The sequence below is a fragment of the Mustela nivalis genome (assembly GCF_964662115.1).
Source record: "Mustela nivalis genome assembly, chromosome: 1".
NCBI lineage: Eukaryota > Metazoa > Chordata > Mammalia > Carnivora > Mustelidae > Mustela > Mustela nivalis.
This window is the reverse complement of record NC_139020.1, coordinates 207,787,863-207,809,474: the sequence shown is the minus strand read 5'-3', so window position 1 is coordinate 207,809,474 and position 21,612 is coordinate 207,787,863.

Sequence of the window (21,612 nt, the reverse complement as noted above, 5' to 3'; positions counted from 1 at the left end):
AAACATGAAACAAAGACCCAAACATAAGAGGTTAAAACATAGTACTCTTTTTTTTTAAAAGTAGGCTCCATGACCAGTGTGGAGCTCAGTGTGGGGCTTGAACTTATGACCCTGAGATCAAGAACTGAGCTGAGATCAAGAGTTGGATGCTTAAATGACCGAGCCATCCAGGTGCTCCAAAACGACAACATTCGTAAAAAAAAACAAAAACAAACAAACAAAAAAAAAAAAACAGGATATATTCATGACCTTGGAGTTGGGAAATAATTCTTATATGACACTGTAGGGGCCCAGGACAGACCATCCCAAATTGGTTATTTTGAATTATTTACTTAAGAAATGGTCAGTGCAGGAAGAACACTGTGACCCTCCTTTATCTTCAGAAAGCGGGAAATAAATCTCCCAAGTGAAAAGTAATCTCCCTGCAGCAGGTGGTAGAGAGACATCCTATTGTTAAAGAAAGGGGATTTGGGGCCAGAAAAGCCTATATAAACAAACCTTGTTACCTTTACCAATTTACTTCCCCAGTTCAAATTCTGCTTAGAATGCCTTACTAATTGAAGCTCCCCAAATAAGTTTTCATTGTACTGTTTATTCCTCAAAGATTCATGTTTCTTTGTCTAAAACATATAAAAGCTTCAAGCTTTTGTCTTTCCTTTGGGTCTCAAATTTATTATTGGGCCTCCATGTACACGTTTTCTTTTTCCTCCTCTTAATTCATCTCATGTCAATGTAATTCTTAGGCCACCAAGAAGAATCTTAAAGGCCAGAGAAAAAAATTTTCCTTCCCAACAACACCTAAGGCAAAAATAGGGAAGAAAGAAAGAAAGAGAAAAATATTTTGGACTTCATAAAAATTAATAACTTTTTTGCTCCAAAGGACACTACCAAGAAAATGAATATATCCAGGGCACCTGGGTGGCTCTTGATTTTGGCTCAGGTCATGGTCTCAGGGTCCTGAGATCGAGCCCTGCATTAGGCTCTGTGCTCAGTGTGGAGTCTGCTTGAGAATCTCTCCTTCTCTCTCTGCTCTTTCCCCTGTGCCTGCTTTCTGAATAAATAATAAATAAACTTAAAAAAAAAGATTTTATTTATTTATTTGGGAGAGAGTGAGAGTAAGAGAGATCACAGAAGAAGAATGAGAAGCAGACTCCTCCCTGAGTGGGCAGCCCAATGTGGGGCTCAATCCCAGGACCCTAAAATCATGACTTGGGTTGAAGGCAGATGCTTAAGTGACTTAGCCACCTAGGTGCCCCTAAAATCTTAAAAAGAAAGAAAGAAAGAAAATAAACAGACCCGTTGGATTCCTTGTATACTATTGGTGGGAATATAAAATTGTACCACTAATATGGAAAACAATATGGTGGTTCCTTAGAAATTACAGAGTTACTACACGCTTGAGCAATTCCTCCCCTGTATATATACCCCAAAGAATTCAAAACATGAACTCAGATATATTTATAAACTATTTTTTTAAGTAAAAGGCAAAAGATTTATTTGATCTAAAGAGAAATCAGAGTGTTATGGATATTTGTTCATAGGACCCTTATTCACAATAGCCAAAATGGAAACAACCCAAGTGTCCATGAAGGTATGAATGGATGAACGAAATGTCGTACATACATACAATGGGATACGACTCAGCTTCAACAAGAAAAGAATTCCCGACCCAGGCTACCACATGCATGAACCTTGAGGACAATATGCTAAGTGAAATAAGCCTGTTCTCAAAGCACAAATACTGCATGATTCTGCTTATATGAGGTTCCTATAGTGAAATTCATAGAGAAGGAAAATGGAACTGTGGTTGCCAGGGGCTGGACAGACGTGTGAATGGGGAGTTGCTGTTTAATGACTACAGAGTTTCAGCTTTGCATGATGAAAACAGTTCTGGAGACTTGTTTCCCAATGTCAGTGTACTACATACTACTTAACATACTACTTACATTCACTTAAAATGATATTAAGATGTTGGGGTGCTTGGGTGGCTCAGTGGGTTAAGCGACTGCCTTTGGCTCAGGTCATGGGATCAAGTCCCCTCAGGCTCTCTGCTCAGCGGGAGTCTGCTTCTCCCTCTGACCCTCCCCTTCTCGTGCTTTCTCTCTCTCTCTCTCTTTCATTCTCTCTCTCAAATAAATAAAAATTTATTTTTTAAAAATAAATGATTTAAAAAAATGATTAAAAATGATTTTCCTTTTAAAAATGATTAAGATGTTAAATTTATAGTATGTGTATATATATATATTTTTAAAGATTTTATTTATTTATTTGACAGAGAGATCACAAGTAGGCAGAGAGGCAGGCAGAGAGAGAGGAGGAAGCAGGCTCCCTGCTGAGCAGAGAGCCCAGTGTGGGGCTTGATCCCAGGACCCTGAGATCATGACCTGAGCTGAAGGCAGAGGCTTGAACCTGTCCAGGGCCATAATAGAAAAGTGCTGAGCCAGGCTATAACAAGCAATTGAGGAACGGAGTGTGATGGTCAGATGCATGATCACTGCATGGGAGCAATGTGACCATATATAGTTAGATAGGCGCTCACGAGGAAGCTGCATGCACAGTGCGGTGATTGGCTAGGCGGGCTAAGCTGCCGGTATATATATGCTTGAATGTACTTGTAAAGGGGAAGAAGATAAAAAAGAAGCCATTAAAGAAGCTTGCCTCCACGTGTGTCTCCGTGTCGTTCTTGCTGGCAAGAGCGACATGAACCCACTGAGGCACCCAGGTGCCCCTATAGTATGTGTATATTGCCACAATAAAAAATAACATGTTTTAGAGCAAGAGAGAGAAAACATGCCCCACAGAATGGAAAAAAATTTTGGAGAAAATATATTTGATAAGGTATTTGTATCGAGTATCCACCATATAAAGAACTACATATCAAAAGTAAAAAGTCAAATAAACCAATTTAAAAATAGCAAAGCACCCAAACAGATATTTTTCCAAGGGAGTTATACCAATGGCGAAGAGTATATGAAAATTCGCTGGACGTGATCACACATCAAGGAAAAGCAAGTCAAAATCACAATGAGATACAACTTCACACTCACTAGAATGGCTAGTCTCAACAAATGAGAGAATAATAAGTGTATTCGAGTATATGCATACACTGGAGCCCCCATACACGGCTTGTGGAACTATAAATGATTCAGCCACTTTGGAAAACAGTCTGGCATTTCCTCAAAGATTAAATGGAGAATTTCCATATGAGCCGTCAATTCCACTCCCAGGCATATGTCCAAGTGAGAGAAAAACACAACAAAAACAAACAAACAAAACAAACAAAAACGTACATGAATAGCATTCATAAGAGTCGAAAGGTAGTATAACAAACCAGATGTCCATTAATGGATGAAACGGATGAAGAAAACTCACTCGATCCTGTGAAAATGAATAAAGGGAAACCTCATTGACGATGGTGCTAGGAGGCCAGCAGGGGGAGCTCTCGGGCCCTACCGCTCCTGATCAGTTGCAAACTCCACAGAACAGGGGAACCTTGTAAATTCTTTTTGCCGGAGCGACTTGACTACCCCAGCTGCAGGAAGAAAGTTTTTTTCTCCTCCCTTGGCAATAGCCAATGAGAGACTGTCAGACTCCGCCAATGAAAAGCCCCTATACTTTGAACTTCCAGTTTATTCCAATAGACTTTTTGTTCGCAAAATCCTGCCCACTCTCTCCCCTTTCTTCCACAAAAGAGCCTTTTTCTCCTTTTTCTCCAGCCTTGCCTATGGTTTTGCCCTGTCTTGCTTGTTCCAAATTGCAATTGTCTACTTTTCTCGAATAATCCCATTTTTGCTGGTAAAATAACTGCCGGTTTTATTTTTTAAATGTTTTGCTTAAGATTTTTTTTTTAAAGCAATTTATTTGATAGAACCTGAGAGAGAGCCTGAGAGAGAGCGAGCAAGCACAAAGGGGGGCAGGGGTAGAGGGAGAAGCCAACTTCCTGCCAAGCAGGGAGCCAGATGAGGGACTTGATCCCAGGACCCTGAGCTCATGCTTGACTTGAGCGAAAGGAGACGCTTTCCTGACTGAGCTACCCAGGCGCCCTATTTTTGAGGTTAATAATCCACACAATGGGCTATTATTCAGCTGCAAAAACAAATGAGGTATCGATACATGCTACAACATGAATATATTTTAAAAAACGTATGCTAATGTAAACGGTCCAATTTTAGTATATGTGCTGCGGAAGAGAGCAGGATGATGTAAACAAATTCAACAGAGTAAATGAAGTTAACCACAAAGACTACTTCTTACATAATTTCATTCATAAGAAAGTCAATGAATATTAGTCATGATCTCAGGGTCCTGGGATCCAGCTCCACATCAGGCTCTCTGCTCGGTGGGTAGACTGCTTCTCCCTCTCTCTCTCTGCTTGCCTGCCTCTATGCCTACTTGTGATCTCTCTCTGTCAAATAAATAAATAAAATCTTTTTTTAAAAAAGTATATAGAAGGGCCCTTCGGTGGCCCAGTGTGTTAGGCATCCCACTCTTGTTTTCAGCTCAGGCCCGATCTCTTGGTGATGAAATGAGCCTCATGCAGGGCTCACCCTCAGCATGGAGCCTGCTTGAGATTCTCTCTCTCTCCCTCTGCCCCTTCTGCTCATGCTCTCTCTCTCTCCAGAATAAATAAATCTTTAAAAATAAATAAAATCTGGGGTGCCTGGGTGGCTCAGTTCGTTAAGCGACTGCCTTCAGCTCCGCTCAGGGTCCTAGAATCGAGCCCCACATGGGGCTCCCTGCTCAGCAGGGAGCCTGCTTCTCCCTCTCCCACTCCCCTGCTTGTGTTCCCTCTCTCGCTGTGTGTTTCTCTCTGTAGAATAAATAAAATCTTAAAAATAACTAACTAGGGGTGCTTGAGTGCCTCAGTGGGTTAGGCCTTCTGCCTTTGGCTCAGGTCATGATCTCAGGGTCCTAGGATCAAGCCCCACGTCCGACTCTCTGCTCCTCGGGAAGCCTGCTTCCCCCCCCCCCCTCTGCCTACTTGTGGTCTCCCTCTGTCAAATAAATAAATAAAATTTAAACTAACTAACTAAATAAAACCTATAGAGATAGAAAGTAGATTAATAGTTGCCCAGGGCTGAAGGCAGGAAGAGGAAAATGGTTAAGAACTTTTTGAGATTATGAAAATATTATAAAATGGCGATTATTGCATATATTTTTTAATAGATTGTACTGAAAATCATTGCACTGTACACTTTAAAGGGGTCCATTGTTATGTCTGGATAAACTGTTCAAATGAAGGGGTAAACGCATTAAGTTTTTCAGTGCCAGAGTTTTGCCATCCAATCTGTTAAGTGTTTTAGTAGTTTTCAGGTGCAACCCAAATTTATAGGATGATTTGTTTTTCTTATATCAGTGAAAATAAGAATTCAGTTGCCTTAGGAATATTATGGCCTTTCACACGTCAAAGTCCTCTAGGCACACACTCAAAATTTGATGTAAATTTCCTTCCAGTGTGAAAGGTACACCTGAGAACTTATTGAACCCGGCTCATAGTTTGTGGTTGTTCCCAGAGGAGTCCCTGTGCTTAGCATAGAGCTGTAAGATTCTAACTTCCCATCAGAGCCAAGGGGTGAGAGGGTAAGGGGTTCTTTAAATTACCAAATATATGTGGGTGGCCAAGGGAAGGGTGGAAAGCTGCAATCAATGGTCAAAAATCAAAATGGGGAGGGGGCTTCTGGGTTGCTCAGGGGGTTAAGCGTCTGACCTGCTCAGGTCATGGTCTCAGGGTCCTGGGATGGAGCCTCTCGTCGGGCTCCCCACTCAGCGGGGAGTCTGCTTCTTCCTCTAGCTCTCTCTGCTTGTACTCTCTCTCTCAAATAAATAAAATCTCTTAAAATATAAAGATGGGGGCGGACCCATTATTATATATGGCGAGGTGACTTTTAAGCGTCTGTGTTTTTAAACGAGAGTCACAATTCCACGAGCGCTTTCTTGCCAAGCTCCCGACCTCTAGACAACAACAAACCCTCCTATTCCAGTTTTTTGGCATGGCCGCCCCCTCTTCTTCCACCACCGGTAAGACCATCTAGAAACTGAGTCTTTTTTTTTTTTTTAAAGGTTTTATTTATTTGTCAGAGAGAGGGCAAGCAGGGGGAGCAGCAGGCAGAGGGAGAAGCAGGCTCCCTGCTGAGAAAGGAGACCCACGCAGGGCTCGATGGGAGGACACTGAGGTCATGACGCGGGCAGAAGGCAGACGTTTAACAGGCTGAGCCACCTGAGTCTTGAATTCCCTGGGCACACCTGCCTCCCATTCCGGTGCAAGTAAATGCAAACATCCTGGAGAGGCCAAGTACTGGTGCAAAAGTGAAAGCTTTGTCAGTTCACCCACGTGACCACCAGCTGCAGTTACTCTGTCCAATCAGGGGCGCCGCCAGGGCAGGTGGGTGTGGCCACGCTCCGCAGCCACGTGGACGCTTGTGATCTTGCTCATGGTCAAGTCTCACCTCCGCTTAAAGGTCCCGGGTGGCTCTGCTGCCACGTCTATAGCGCGGAGAGCTGTCCCGGGTGCGGGAGCCATAGGGACGACGCTGGTGGATCGAGAAGCCGGGAAATGGTGAGTGTGCGGGGCCGGGTGTGCCAGGAAGGGGGTTAGGGGCTGGCGACGCGCGGTGGCGGGGACCCAACCTCCCGCGGGAGCCCCCGAGTCTGCGGAGCCAGAATCCCTGGTGGCCCGTTCCGACCTTAGTCCCGTCCCGGGTGCCCGCCTCCTGTCCCGTCTCTGCGTGTAGCCGTGTGTCCCCCAGTCCTGCGGTGACCACGGGGATCATCAGGGAACAGTCGTGACTGTTTTTGAGGTTAGCGTGTGTGCGGGTGCTGTGGTCTGTGGGGTCCCCAGTCCTTCCTTTTGTCCTGAGGGGCACCCGTTTTCTCCTGAGGGCTCCACATTTGGGGGAAGCAGAGGGTCAAATCCAGGATCCTTTCCCCCAAATTAGCTCTTCCTAAGGGTAGCAGTAAATCCCGAAATTTCTGTATCGCTCTCCGCGTCCCCAAACGCCGCCTTCTGATTCACAGCATCGTCCACTATTAGTCTCCGTGGTGCGTTTCAACCTGAGCCGGTGTTTTAATTGCTTATCAGTTTCCCATAGTCAATGGCCAGCTGTTTTTAAAAGGTATATTTTTTGTTTGTGGTTTTTTTTTTAATATTGTAATTCTATTTTTCTTTTCAGTGTTCTAAGATTCATTGTTTGTGCACCCCACCCAGCGCTCCAAGCAATACGTGCCCTCCTTAATACCCACCGCCAGGCTCACCCATCCCCCCCCCAAACCCTCAGTTTGTGTCTCAGAGTCCACAGTCTCTCATGGTTCCTCTCCCCCTCCGATTTCCCCAACTCACTTCTCCTCTCCTTCTCCCAGTGTTCTTCGTGTTATTCCTTATGCTCCACAAGTAAGTGAAACCATATGATAAATGGCTCTCTTTGCTTGATTTATTTCACTCAGCATAATCTCTTCCAGTCCCCACCATGTTGATACAAAAGTTGGGTATTCATCCTTTCTGATGGAGACATAATATTCCATTGTCTGTATGGACCACATCTTCTTTATCTATTTGTCTGTTGAAAGGCATTTTGGCTCTTTGCACAGTTTGGCGACCGTGGCCATTGCTGCTATAAACATTGGAATACAGATGGCCCTTCTTTTCACTACATCTGTATCTTTGGGGTAAATACCCAGTAGTGCAATTGCAGGGTCATAGAGTAGCTCCATTTTTAATTTCTTAAGGCAGACACATGATAAAATGTTTGTGGTTATTTTACATGAGAAGCAGCAAATTAACCACCAGGAGCTATGTTGTATGAAATCCCACGCCTCTCCCTCACCACCCTACACCTTCCAGGATGTTTCCTGGGCACAGACATCCTATGGGAAGTCCTTTGGGTAGAGATGTATCTTTGGAAACTTTTCTGAGTGATCCCTCCTGTCAGCACTGCTCCTCCCTAGGTTTGTCCCCTTCAAAGTTTGTTTTCACTTGGGTTTGATTCTCAATAAATTAAAAAAAAAATAAATCAATAAATCTTGAAACACAGTGTAAAATATTTCCAAAGAGGCAAGAAAGAACTAAATTTCAGAACTTAAAAAAAAAAAAAGAAATAATGGATTCCATATTATAACATTCCATTTGCTAAAAGATTCTTCTTTCCCTTTTTTTGTATTCCCCTGGGGGCATTTAGTAATATTTGGAGGTTCTTGGGTTTGGATGATTTTAAATGGAATATTGAGGCTTAGACTTGCAACACCTAGGAGCGTTCAGATAGATTTGTTTTCCAAGCAATTTCTTGCCATGTCAATGACAGTTAATTGACATCTTTATTTACTGAAAGGAATAGAGATTTGTGAATTTTCTGGTTGAACTAGAAAAAGTGCCTTACAATTTTTTCTTTTACACTCAAAAAACTGGGGTTGAGTGATTTTACTGAATTCTCTGAACACTGGGCTTATTGCTTTTTAAATATCAGTGGTGGTCCAAAGCAACCTGGCTTTGAGGTCAGAGTCTCTAAGCTAATGGCACAGGGAAGTACCACTTGGTTCTTCCTGGGAAGCCTCCCCCTGCAGATGTCCTGCTGCTCACAGGAGCCCTGTCTGCTGGGAGAAGCTACACCCCCCTGGATAGCTGGGGATGCATGTTCAGTGGTAGGTGGGTGGTGAGCAGGCTATGGCTTCCTATGGTTGTGGCCGCCAGCTCACAGACACAGGTTGGAGTTCTGCCTCCATAGATAGTGTAGGTGCACTCAGGTCTAAACTGTATACATTTGTATGTGATTGTATACATCAGTTGCCTACATTGAGAAAGTCTGTGAAGATCAGGAGTTCTGTCTTTTGACCAAGGGTCTATGACTGTGGGAGTTATTTGGGTCAGAATCCTGCTGAGATGGTCCTCACTTGTGAGAATGGAAGCCAGAGGGAGGGAGCATTTCCATTATGCTTTTGGGGTGAGTTTATTGGTATGGCTGCTCAGGCATCCCTACCCTCCCTTACCAGGGACTGTGCCACCCACTCCAGGGCTTCCGTCTCCACCAGAGGAGTCCAGAGCCAAAGCTTGGGAAGGTGTTTGAACTTCAGAATGTGGTTTTCCTCTTCAGTTATAGGGAAGCAGGCTGCTTATCTCAGCTGATTCAAAATTTTGCATTTCTTTCCTTTGGGTTCCTTTATCATTTGAACATTGTGGCTCTAATATACCTTTAATTTCCTTTTGTTGTCTGATTGCTGAGGCTAGGACTTCTAGTACTATGTTGAATAGCAGTGGTGATAATGGACATCCCTGCCGTGTTCCTGACCTTATTGTGGCCCTAATATAACTGATTTTCCCTTAGCATTTTGGAATTTGTTTCCTGTGTGAGTATGTAAGAGTTTTCATTTCTTGGGGTTTGAAAATTTCTTGGGGTTTGAGAAGTATGGTGTGAGTTAGGCAAAAACATTCTGGAGCCCGGGCTCTTTGTACCTTTTAGGAGAGAGAACCTCAAGAGGTGAGATGGGTGAGTTTAAGTTCTCAGATGCATTTCCAATTTTTTAAAAAAATTTTTTTATTAACATAGAATGTATTTTGTGTTTCAGGAGTACAGGTCTGTGATTCATCAGTCTTACACAATTCACAGCACTCACCATAGCATATACCCTCCCCAATGTCCATCCCTCAGCCACACCCGACTTCTGCCCCCCACCTTCACTCCAGCAGCCTTCAGTTTGTTTCTTAAGATTAAGAGTCTCTTATGGTTTGTCTCCCTCTCTGGTTTCGTCCTGTTTCACTTTTTCTTCTCTTCCCCCATGATCCTTTGCCTTGTTCCTCAAATTCCATGTTTCAGTGAGATCCTGTGATAATGGTCTTTCTCTGATTGACTTATTTTAGTTAACATAATACCTTCTAGGTCCATCCATGTTATTGCAAATGGCAAGATTTCATTTTCTGATGGCTGTATAATATTCACACACACACACACATCACATCACATCTTCTTTATCCATTCATCAGTCGATGGACATCTAGGTTCTTTCCATAGTTTGGCTATCGTGGACATTGCTGCTATAAACATTGGGGTGCAGGTGCCCCTTTGAATCACCACATTTCTATCTTTAGGGTAAATACCCAGCAGTGCAATTGCTGGGTTGTAGGGTAGCTCCATTTTCAACTTTTTGATGAACCTCCACACTGTTTTCCAGAGTAGCTGCACCAGCCTGCATTTCCACCAACAGTGTAGGAGTGTTCCCTTTTCTCTGCAACCTCACCAATACCTGTTGTTTCCTGACTTGTTAATTTTAGCCATTCTGACTGGTGTGAGGTGGTATTTCATTGTGGTTTTGATTTGTATTTCCCTGACACTGAGTGATGCTGAGCACTTTTTCATGAGTTTGTTGGCCATTTGGATGTCTTCTTTGTAGAAATGTCTGTTCATGTCTTCTGCCCATTTCTTGATTGGATTATTTGTTCTTTGGGTGTTGAGTTTGATAAGTTCTTTATAGATTTTGGATACTAGCCCTTTATCTGATATGTCATTTGCAAATATCTTCCCCCATTTTGTCTGTTGTCTTTTGGTTTTGTTGACTATTTCCTTTGCTGTGCACAAACTTTTGATCTTGATGAGACCCAGTAGTTCATTTTTGCTCTTGCTTCCCTTGCCTTTGGTGATGTTTCTAGGAAAAAGCTGCTGCAGCTGAGGTCAGAGGTTACTGCCAGTGTCCTCCTCAAGGATTTTGTTGGATTCCTGTCTCACACTGAGGTCTTTCATCCATTTTGAATCTATTTTTGTGTGGGGTTAAGGAAATGGTCCAGTTTCATTCTTCTTCATGTAGCTGCCCAATTTTCCCAATACAATTTGTTGAAGAGACTGTCTTTTTTTCCACTGGGCATTCTTTCCTGCTTTGTTGAAGAGTAGTTGACCATAGAGTTAAGGGTCAATTTCCAGGCTCTCTGTTCTGTTCCACTGAGCCATGTGTCTGCTTTTGTGCCAGTACCATACTGTCTTCATGATTACAGTTTGGTAATAGTGCTTGAAGTCTGGAATTGTGATGCCACCAGCTCTGGTTTTCTTTTTTAACATTCGTCTGGCTATTCAGGGTCTCTTCTGGCTTCATAAAAATTTTAGGGTTATTTGTTCCATTTCTGTGAAAAAGTTGATGGTCTTTTGATAGGAATTGCATTAAATGTGTAGATTGCTCTAGATAGCATGGACATTTAAACAATTTTTATTGTTCCAATCCATGAGCATGGAACATTTTTCCATTGCTTTGTGTCTCCCTCAATTTCTTTCATGAGTATTCTATAGTTTTCTGAGTACAGATTCTTTTTCTCTTTGATTAGGTTTATTCCTAGGTATCTTATACTTTCAGGTGCAATTGTAAATGGGATCAATGCCTTAATTTTACTTTCTTCCATCTTATTGTTGGTATACAGAAATGCAACTGATTTCTATGCATTCATTTTTATATACTGACACTTTCCTGAATTCCTGTATGAGTTCTAGCAGTTTTGGGGTGGAGTCTTTTGGGTTTTCCACATAAAGTATCATGTCATCTGCGAAGAGTGATGAGTTTGACTGATATGAGTTTGCTGATATGGATGCTTTTTATTTCTTTTGTTGTCTGATTGCTGAGGCTAGGACTTCTAGTACTATGTTGAATAGCAGTGGTGATGGTGGACATCCGTGTGTGTCCCTGACACTAGGGAAAAAGCTCTCTTTTTCCCCATTGAGAATGATATTTGCTATGTGTGGAGAGCCATGCAGCAGAAGCTGGGAGTCACGTACTAGGCGAGGCTTGAGGAGAAGGGCAGGTGAATGTTTATGTGGGAGCGCTCCAGGCAACGCACAACCTGTACTAAAGTATCGGGACTAGTATAAGATTAACCAGGGACCATGGGAACGGCACAAAAACAGAGTGAACAATAAGTTTTGGGGGCTCACGTCGGTAGGCACGAGCTCCCCGCATGATCTGGATTGAAGTCATCTGTATCCCTTCTGATTGGATGTTATAGTAGTTGTGTTATGTGGTGATTGGTTGCTTTCTATCCACTGTATCCTATAACTTGGGTCTGTAATCGGTGTTCGGGGTCCCGGGGCTGAAGATTGACAATAAAGAAGTTTGCCACCCACCTCGTCTGCGGGTCGTTCTTGCGGGCCGAGAGCGACACTATGGGTTTTTCATAGATGGCTTTTATGACAGAGAGGTATGTACCCTCTATCCCTACACTGTGAAGAGTTTTGATCAAGACAGGGTGCTGTACTTTGTCAAATGATTTTTCTATATCTATTGAGAATATCATATCGTTCTTGTTCTTTTTTTTATTAATGTAATATGACATTGATTGATTTGCAGATGTTGAACCAAACTTGCATCCCTGGAATAAATCCCATCTGGTCGTGGTCAATAATCCTTTAATGTACTGTTGGATCCTATTGGCTAGTATTTTGTGAGAATTTTTGTATCCATGTTCTTCAGGGATATTGGTCTGTAATTCTGCTTTTTGATGGGGTCTTTATCTGCTTTGTGGATCAAGGTAATGCTGGCCTCATAAAATGAGTTTGGTAGCTTTCCTTCCATTTCTATGTTTTGGACAGTTACAGAATATTAGGTATTAATTCTTCTTTAAGTGTTTGGTAGAGTTCCCCCAGGAAGCCATCTGACCCTGGGCTCTGGTTTTTTGGGAGATTTTTAAAATTACTGTTTCAATTTCCTTGCTGGTTATGGGTCTGTTCAGATTTTCTATTTCTTCCTGGTTCAGTTTTGGTAGTTTATACATCTCTAGGAATGCATCCATTTCTTCCAGATTGTCTAGTTTGCTGGCATACAGTTGCTCATAATATGTTTTTATAATTGTTTGTATTTCTTTAGTATTGGTTCTGATCTCTCCTCTTTCACTCATAATTTTATTTATTTGGGTCCTTAATCTTTTCTTTTTGATAAATCTGGTATCACTTATCTCTTGAATTCTCCCCTTATGATCCAGTAATTGTTTATCTCTCTTTTTCTCAGCTTCTCAATTCTCCATCATCTGGTCTTCCATATCACTAATTCTCTCTTCTGCCTCATTTACCCTAGCAGTAAGAGTCTCCATTTTTTATTGCACCTTGTTAATAGCCTTTTTGATTTTGACTTGGTTAGATTTTAGTTTTTTGGGTTTTTTTTTAAGATTTCATTTTCTTTATTCAAGAGACAGAGACAGAAATAGCGACAGAGAGCATGAGTGCAGAGGAGAGTGAGAAGCAGGCTCCCTACTGAGCAGGAAGGGAGAAGTAGACTCTCCGCTGAGCAGGGAGCCTGATGTGGGACTCGATCCCAGGACCTGGGGATCATGACCTGAGACACTTAACCAACTCAGCCACCCAGGTACCCCTAGTTGAAATATTTTTTAAAAGATTTGTTGTTGTTTTATAATCTCTACATCCAACATGGGGCTTAAACTCATGGCCCCAAGACCAAGAGTCACATGCTCTTCTGACTGAGCCAGAGAGGTGCCCCAGCTGAAATATTTTAAAATTTCTCTCAGGACTCCTTTGATGTATGTGTTATGTAGAAGTCTTCCATATTTTGTGGTTTTCCAGCTATGATTCTGCTACTGATTTCTAGTTTAAATCCATTGTGGTCTGAGAGCATACTTTGTAGGGTTTCTAGTCTTTACTGTTTTTCAGGTGTGTTTTATGGCCTAGAATGTAGTCTCTCTGGACTTGTTCCATGTTCTCTTGAGATAAATGTCTTGAGATGAATGTTCATCCTGCAGTCGGATGAAGTCATCTATAAATATCTATAAATCTATAAATATCACAAATATAAATATCACATAAGACTTGTTGATTCTTAGTACTGCTCCTTCAACAATTCATTTGCCAGTTTTCTACCTGCTGGGTCTGTCTGATAGGGGAACGTCAAAGTCTTCAACTGTAATTGTGGATTTGCCTATCTTCTCTTGCAGTTCTGTACATTCTGCATCAGTTATTTTGACAATCTGTTGTTTGGCACATATATATTAAGGTTTGATATGTTTTCCTGAGAATTAGCACATTCACTAGTAGGTAATTCTGTTTTCGCCCAGATAATCTTCTTTGTTCTGAAGTTGGCTTTGTGTGAAACAGTTAAAGTTCATAGCCTGGTCATTCAAAGTCTCTTCTGTACCTGAGTCTTCTTTGATGATTGCTTTGCCCCTTTAGAATGTTTTATCTCAGGGTGCCTGGGTGGCTCAGTGAGTTAAAGCCGCTACCTTCAGCCCAGGTCATGGTCTCAGGGTCCTGAGATCAAGCCCTATGCCAGACTCTCTGCTCAGTGGGGAGTCTGCTTCCCCTCCTCTCTGCCTACTTGTGATATCTGTCAAATAAATAAATAAAAATGTTTTTAAAAAATAATGTTTTCTCTTCCCTTTCAGTATGTCTTCCAATTTGGGGCTGAAAGCCAGACATGGTATTATCAGTTAATAGGATTTGAGGAAAATAAGCCTTTAATTGGGAGGTTTTATGTATTCTTGAAAGCGTTTAATACTTATTTTGGCTGTAGGTATCATGGGCTTCAGTATCCTCCAGTGTCCTTGAATTTTTCTCCCCAGTGTGTCTGGGTATCCCACCAACTCAATCTTAGGTAGAATCTTTGTCTTGAAGCTATTTTAATCCAGTTCTTACATTAGGAATCTGCCAATATGATGAGTAGGTTTTTTGGGAGGGGACATATCCTATTATGATTAGACCTGTGATGTTTCGATGGCATAGAATCCCTGGACTATGAAAATCAGAAAATTTTCTTGGCCTTTATTCCTCCCCTTCTGTCAACAAGGAAAGGTGAAGAGGGCTGTAGTTGTGTAACTGCTCTTTCCCCAATCAGATAAAGCTTTGGCAAATCCCTTTTCTTTGGAGGATGGCTTAAATTACAGAGAACAGAATGCATTGTGTATGTATCAAAACATTTCCTCCTGTTTTCTGCATGAACCACGAGGCAATTTTTTCTGATCTTCAGGGTGAGAACCTGGTTTGGAAGAATTTATGAATTGTAGGGAGCACCCCAAGACTGGGCTCCTCAACCCACTTAATTCTCAAAGCGGTCTGTCCTCAAGCAACTCATCTCTTACATTTTGTGCTCCTATAGGTTCCTTACTCAACAGTGAGTGGAAACTTGCAGTTCATTACTCATAGGCACTTTAAGAAGGTAGGGCAAGTACAGCTGGGTTTGGGTGGCTGGATCAACAGGGGAAGAGCAGGTACACCCTTTAATGTGTCAAGGAGTTGAGGTTGTGGATTTTCAAGCTTTGAGCCCCCTACCGTAAGCACAAATAGAGAAGGGCCATGTGTGAACCCTCTTAGTTTTGTTGTCCATTGTGGGCCAGGCAGGGTGAGTGGGTATCTAAAGCCAACAGTCAAACATCAAGAAAGAGTCGGTGTCTTTTTTTTTTTAATATTTTATTTATTTATTTACAAGAGAGCACAAGCAGGGGGAGTGGCAGAGAGAGGGAGGACGAGGCTCCCCTCTGAGCAGGGAGCCCAACACAGGGCTCCATCCCAGCACTTCAGGATCATGATGTTAGCTGAAGGCAGACACTTAACCGACTGAGCCACCCAGGGACCCCAGGAGTTAGTGTCTTTATTAATGTTCACTCTTTGGTGATTGTTGACTGAATAATGGCATATTGCATTTACACAAATTTGAATATGAATTTTATTTTAAAGATTTTTATTGACAGAGAACATGCCAAAGAGGAGAGAGAGCACAAGCAGGGAGGAGGATCAGAGGGAGAGGGAGAAGCAGCCTCTCCAGTGAGCAGGGAGTCCAATACGGGGCTCAATCCCAGGACCCCAAGATCATGACCTGAGCCGAAGACAGATGCTTAACCAATTGAGCCTCCTAGGTGCCCCGAATATGAATTTTTAAAGCCACATGAAAAGTCCAAGCAACATGTTATAATCAAGATGAGGAAAACTTGAAAAAGCATAAGAATCTAGTCATCCTAAGGTTTTGGGAGAGACCCGGGAATATCATGTCAGTAGGCTTTCAGAGCTCTATTCAATTATTTTAGTAATGTATTTGGTTCTTTTCATCCATTGTCTCATTTGTTGAGTTACTGATGACACTTTGCCAGTGCTGTCTACATGTGCAGCAAGTAATCCCTTTAAGGGACTGGAACTCTCCTCGCCTGGCCAGTAAATAGTCCAAAGCCGAGTAGTCATCAGCTACCGTAGTTGCCAGTTTCCCTCCATGGAAGACATCTAAAGCATCAGCTGTCTGCTACATGTGCTTAGAGTGTTTGGGACATTTTTTGATTGGGACCAATTACATGAGTTTGTTGAATAACGTCATCTGTGCCCGGACAGTGCTGACGACTCCCATGACAATGAATGTGTGAGTGTAGTTGGTAGGAAAATATCCCATTTGTGTTGAGATGGCCCTGAGGTGGTTTTGAAAGAGGGAGCCCAAAATGAAATACTGACACGCAGGGTACAGAGTACAGGCAATGTTAGGAGGAAGGTCCAGGGGTGGGCTTTGAGAGTGTGGGCTGTTGGGCACTATTAGAGTGAATAAGGGCCTGTGAAAATGACCATTTTGACATAAATGTCGGATGTAGAAAGGCCTCTTCTCATAACGTATCAGCAAACATGATGACAAGAACAAAGTAATGGGCCCTAAAGACTGAGGGTTGAGTCTAATGGCTTGAACAGCAGGAAGACCCATTTAGAAGATAGCAAGTTTTGTCTAAGTAAGCCACTCTCGCTTCTATGAGGATCTACAGTCTGGGCTTATAAGAGACAAGCCTCATTGAATGCCTTTTTCAGAAGCTGTGTGTGTGTGTGTGTGTGTGTGTGTGTGTGTATGTGTGTGTCTTTTTTTGAGAAATGAGTAAATCACATCAATGTCTAGAATGTCTTAGTCCTTGCATTTTGGTTTCATCAGTGGCAAGTCTGATAGGCTCAATGAGTAGTTTCTAAGAATCTAGCATGGTTTGATCATAGCAAGTAGCCCTATAGAGGGGATAAAGAGTCATGTATAGTGTATTTTCTCTTTGCTATAACCTTCTACTTGGCCTGGGAATTCTTCCATTCTTTATATTCCCAGTGGTGTGATTTTTCACAACGGGTGTGTTGGTCAGTCACTAAGCCGTGTCAGAGAAGGCCTTTGCATTCTGCCTAGAGCTTTAGGGTAGTGGTCTCGGTGGTTTCACATTTCATGGACGCACAGGGCCAAGGTTAATATTATGTCTGAGATGTCAGTATGAGTCTCAGAAATTTGAGTTAATTTATCACCCTGAGTACTGAAATAAGCCTATGGAGTACTCATTTAATATGTACCAAGTCAGGAGGGATCTGTACATAATTGCATAATTGTGATTAGGATATTCCTAGAGTTCTTTATCCCAAAAGGAGTAACCCTGGATAAGGAGTTGTTTCTATTGGTACAACCAGACAGAAGCTATCATTGGCCCTGGCCAAAGGTTGTGTAAAAATGTGTGGGTGAGTCTGACTCTTGGCCAGAGCATCCTGTAGTGCTAGCGTGATTGCCTGGAGTTTGAGTAACTGAGAGGACACTTGGATGAGGTCTTTGATCATGATGGCCTATTTGATCTGGGAACAGAAAGCAGTTGACTTCATCAGGAAGGGTGGTGGCACAGGGTCCATCAGGTTCATCAACTCTTCTCGTCATTCACGTGGTCCCCCCATCGGACTCCCCAAATGGCCAGTGAATGAGTCTAGAAAAGGGGTGACCTCCTCCAGAATGATCACCTCATCTGGAGGACAGGGGCACACACTTTCTCCTGTAGGTACCAATACCTTTTCAGTGAGGGGCCTCTGTGGTAAAGCAGGCTGGGACTCAAGACCCAAGGCAAAATGGAAGGCTGGCTTCCCCTGGAGCATCAGCTCAGGTCCTGTGAGACCTTCTATTTCCAGGAAGACTATGGATTGCCGACACTGGCTGCTCTAATGGTGTTTAGTACCAGGCTGAGAACAGTTACTTGTACCAGCACGCTGTGGCGATTTCCATGTTTGGAGATCCCGGGAGGTCTGAAAGGAGGCTGTGGAAGCCTCTATGGTATAGGAGTCTGGGGAGGGAGACACGGATGGAGTGACCATTCTTTGGTCAGACTCTAGAGCCATGTGCTTTCCCATTCAGAGTCATCCAATTGTAGGTATCTGGTGACAAGGCCAGCAGAGCAGGTTAACTTTGCAACAGCTCAGATTGTTGTGGCTCAAGGGCACGTGCCCCGTGCTGTGCCTTCTACCCTCTCACCTTACAGCCCCTGCTCTTGGTAGAGAAATCTTCCCAAGTGGGACAGGAGTGGGTTTCCAAAGATGCTCCCCAGTAAGCAGGCAAAGTCCGCTTGAGATGGGAAAATAAGAGCTGTCAGGGACCTCAGGACAGCAAGGGAAGGATAGGGTCCTGCCTCTGAGACGTCAGGAGGTCCTCAGATGGTGCCTGCGGAGAACCGTGGGGTGCGCCGCCATGTTCCAGAACCATAGTATTTCCACAGATAGCCTGAGGAATTTAGATTCTCGGAGCCCTCACACTTCAGTCGAGGTGCCGACGGGATGGCAAGCAAAGGCCTGATGGGGACCGAGTCCTCCCTTCTCAGTCCGTTAGTTCCTCCTAAGTAGTAGCCCCGGTGTGGGGGAAAGAAGAGCTGCACACGACAGTCGGGGCTCGGCAAAATTCAAGATTCTCCCAGCATAGGAAAGCATTTTTGTCGTCTTCTGTTACTCATTTTTAGTCTATACATGCACACTATTTAAAGTGTAGTGGGGGGGTTTTCACAAGTGTGTAGAACCCCATAAAGGATGAACCCCAGGACACTCCTGTACTAAACCCCTTCACCACTGGCTACACTCATCTGCGTTAGGCTCCCAAGTTTGCCTTTCCCAGAATGTAATACAAACAACACACTGCCCTCAGAGCCCTTTGTGGAACTTGATGGCAAATTTGTCAAAGTGGAAATTTCTCGCAGTGCTTTTGAGTTTAAAATTGTGACGATGCCTAGTTAAGTAGGTAGCACCCATCAGACCTCCAAATGGGAGCGAGTCCACTACTGTGAGCTGTGATCCTGGACCCTGCTCTCCTGTGTGCAAGTTTTTCTTTTGTGAGATGAAGGAATGCTGGTGGAGGCGTCCAAAGAGAGACTAATAACCGTGAACTTACCGCGACAATGCTAAAAAAAAAAAATGTCCGTACTAAAAAAATGAACAAGATTGACTTTCCTTTGCTCATAAAACTCACGATGGTCACTTTTATATCCGTCTAGTTTGTCACACGTGCTGGAAGTGGAAGCATTTGGAAATGACACACGTGGACAGAGGTGGGCCGTGGGGCTTTGTGGGTCAAACAGAAAGCTTCCAATTACTCCTCTTACAGAAAGATATTATTTCCTTTTACATAAAATTAGGGTATTACTCAAAATCATACTTTGTGTCTGCAGCTTTCCTTAGTTATTCCTTGAATAACTAACTGCCTTCTAAAGTTAGCTATTTCTGATGTTTCCACTGGGAAATCGCAGTGGGCTTGTGTAAATAGCTCTCTCTGCACAGAATAAACGGAAGAACTAGAACAGGCAGATTATCATAACCCTTTTTCAAACTGGGAGACACCCCAGGGCTTAATGGGGGTTTATATTATGCAGTTAGTACACAAGCAAAATATAGGTGCCAAATACTGTAAAACTTAAATACAGGTAAATTGAAACACTCTTACAGTAAACACGAAAAAATACCATAGATATCTGTGGCCCAAATTAGTGGTAAGTTTCAAGCCCCAGATACCCAGGCCAAACCCAAGATCACAAATTACATACAGAAAACTGCAAAAAGGAAGATGAGCCAGGACTGTATCTTTATGGGGAATCGTTACTGTTAATCACAGCAATGCCGGACTTTCTCCATTTCTACTGCCCTCTGTGTACTTCCACACCCAAGCTGTTCCTGATAGTGTTGACGACGTACTGCATGGTGGGAATTCCAGGGGTCACTCACTACTGAGTGACATCCCTGCTCACTCAGGCTCCTATCCTCATAGAAAACTAATACACACTCCTAGCTTCCCTGTTATTTAATGTCGTTTCTTTCTATCAAAGCCCGTACTTCTCTTATTATCCCAAATGTTACTATTTGTTAACCATCTCTTTTCCCACAAAAATATGAGCACCAAGACTGCAAGAACTTGTGTTTAATGCCTCTATATTGAAATCCTACGCTGATTTTACTATTTTTGCTTGGGTATGTTTTGAGTACACAGTGTCTGACAGAGGAGGGATGTTCAAAAATTAGCATCAAGAGTAGTCGCGGAGCAAGAAAGGCGTGATCAGAACAGTAGTGTTCTCTTTTTTTTCGCCCATTAGGTTTTGTTCTCTCACAATTTACCTAAACTTACAGGCTCAATGACATTAAAAAGGAGATATTAAACATAGTTTACAGAGGAGAGAATTTACATATTTTCACTGAGGTTCTCTGTGGTAAATAGTGTCCGTCAGTTCACTGTAGGAAATATATTGGTGTTTAGATAACAAGTGGGAAGGGCAACAGTTGTAGGAGACTGGCACTGGCCTTGCCAAATCGTACTGTGTTGAAGAGAAAAATACCAAATACTTCCACCAAAGCAGTTTGGTGATCGTGATGGATCAAGAAAAAAAGAAGGGTATTTTTTAACTATGTTTTTTAAAATGGGAAAAAGGTCTAAGTCACAAAAATGACCCAAATTCTCCTCTTCTTAGAAATATATCTGAGTGGAGCTTCTTATAGGCTTAGCCCCACTATACTGGTAATCATAATCATTTTCTGGAAGGTAAAAACAATGGTGGAATTAAGTTTACCTCCACAAAGCATCCAGTACATCCAGAAACTTCTTGCCTTTACTAAATAGTAATCAAATCACCTAGCAAAAACCCAAATCATGTAAGTCCTTTTAACACTCTCTTACTGATAAATCAGTCATTTAGGGTTTGCAGTCCTTTTTTTTTTTTTTTAAAGATTTTTCATTTATTTATTTGACAGAGAGAGATCACAAGTAGGCAGAGAGGCAGGCAGAGAGAGAGAGTGGAGGAAACAGGCTCCCTGCTGAGCAGAGAGCCCGATGCGGGACTCGATCCCAGGACCCTGAGATCATGACCTGAGCTGAAGGCAGCGGCTCAACCCACTGAGCCACCCAGGTGCCCCAGCAGTCCTTTTTAAAGTAGGGCTCCAGGCCCACCTTGGAGCCCAACATGGGGCTCAAACTCACAACCCCAAGACCACGACCTGAGAGTCATATGCTCAACCAACTGAGCCACTGAGGCGCCCGTTATTCCTGAAGTTGATCACACTGCTGCTGACTGCTGATGGAAACACAGTGGGTTTTGTCTAGCAAGAGGACACTGACCAAATGAGAAGTTATTTTCATGACAGAGACTATACCTGTAAAAGAATGAAAAGTACCTCAGCACATACACACAAACTAATATTGAGAATGCGTGCTAAACTTGACAAAATTACAAAGCTGATCTGAAAATTCATAATTACAATGGGATATTTTAATATATACTCCCAGGAAATGAGAGACTCGGTATTTGGTAGCATACAAATTGTATTAAAACAGTTAATAAAATATTTTAAGATTTTGAGAGTGAGAACGACAAGCTCAAAAGCACAAGTCGGGGAGAGGGGCAGAGGGAGCGAAAGCAACAGAATCCCCACT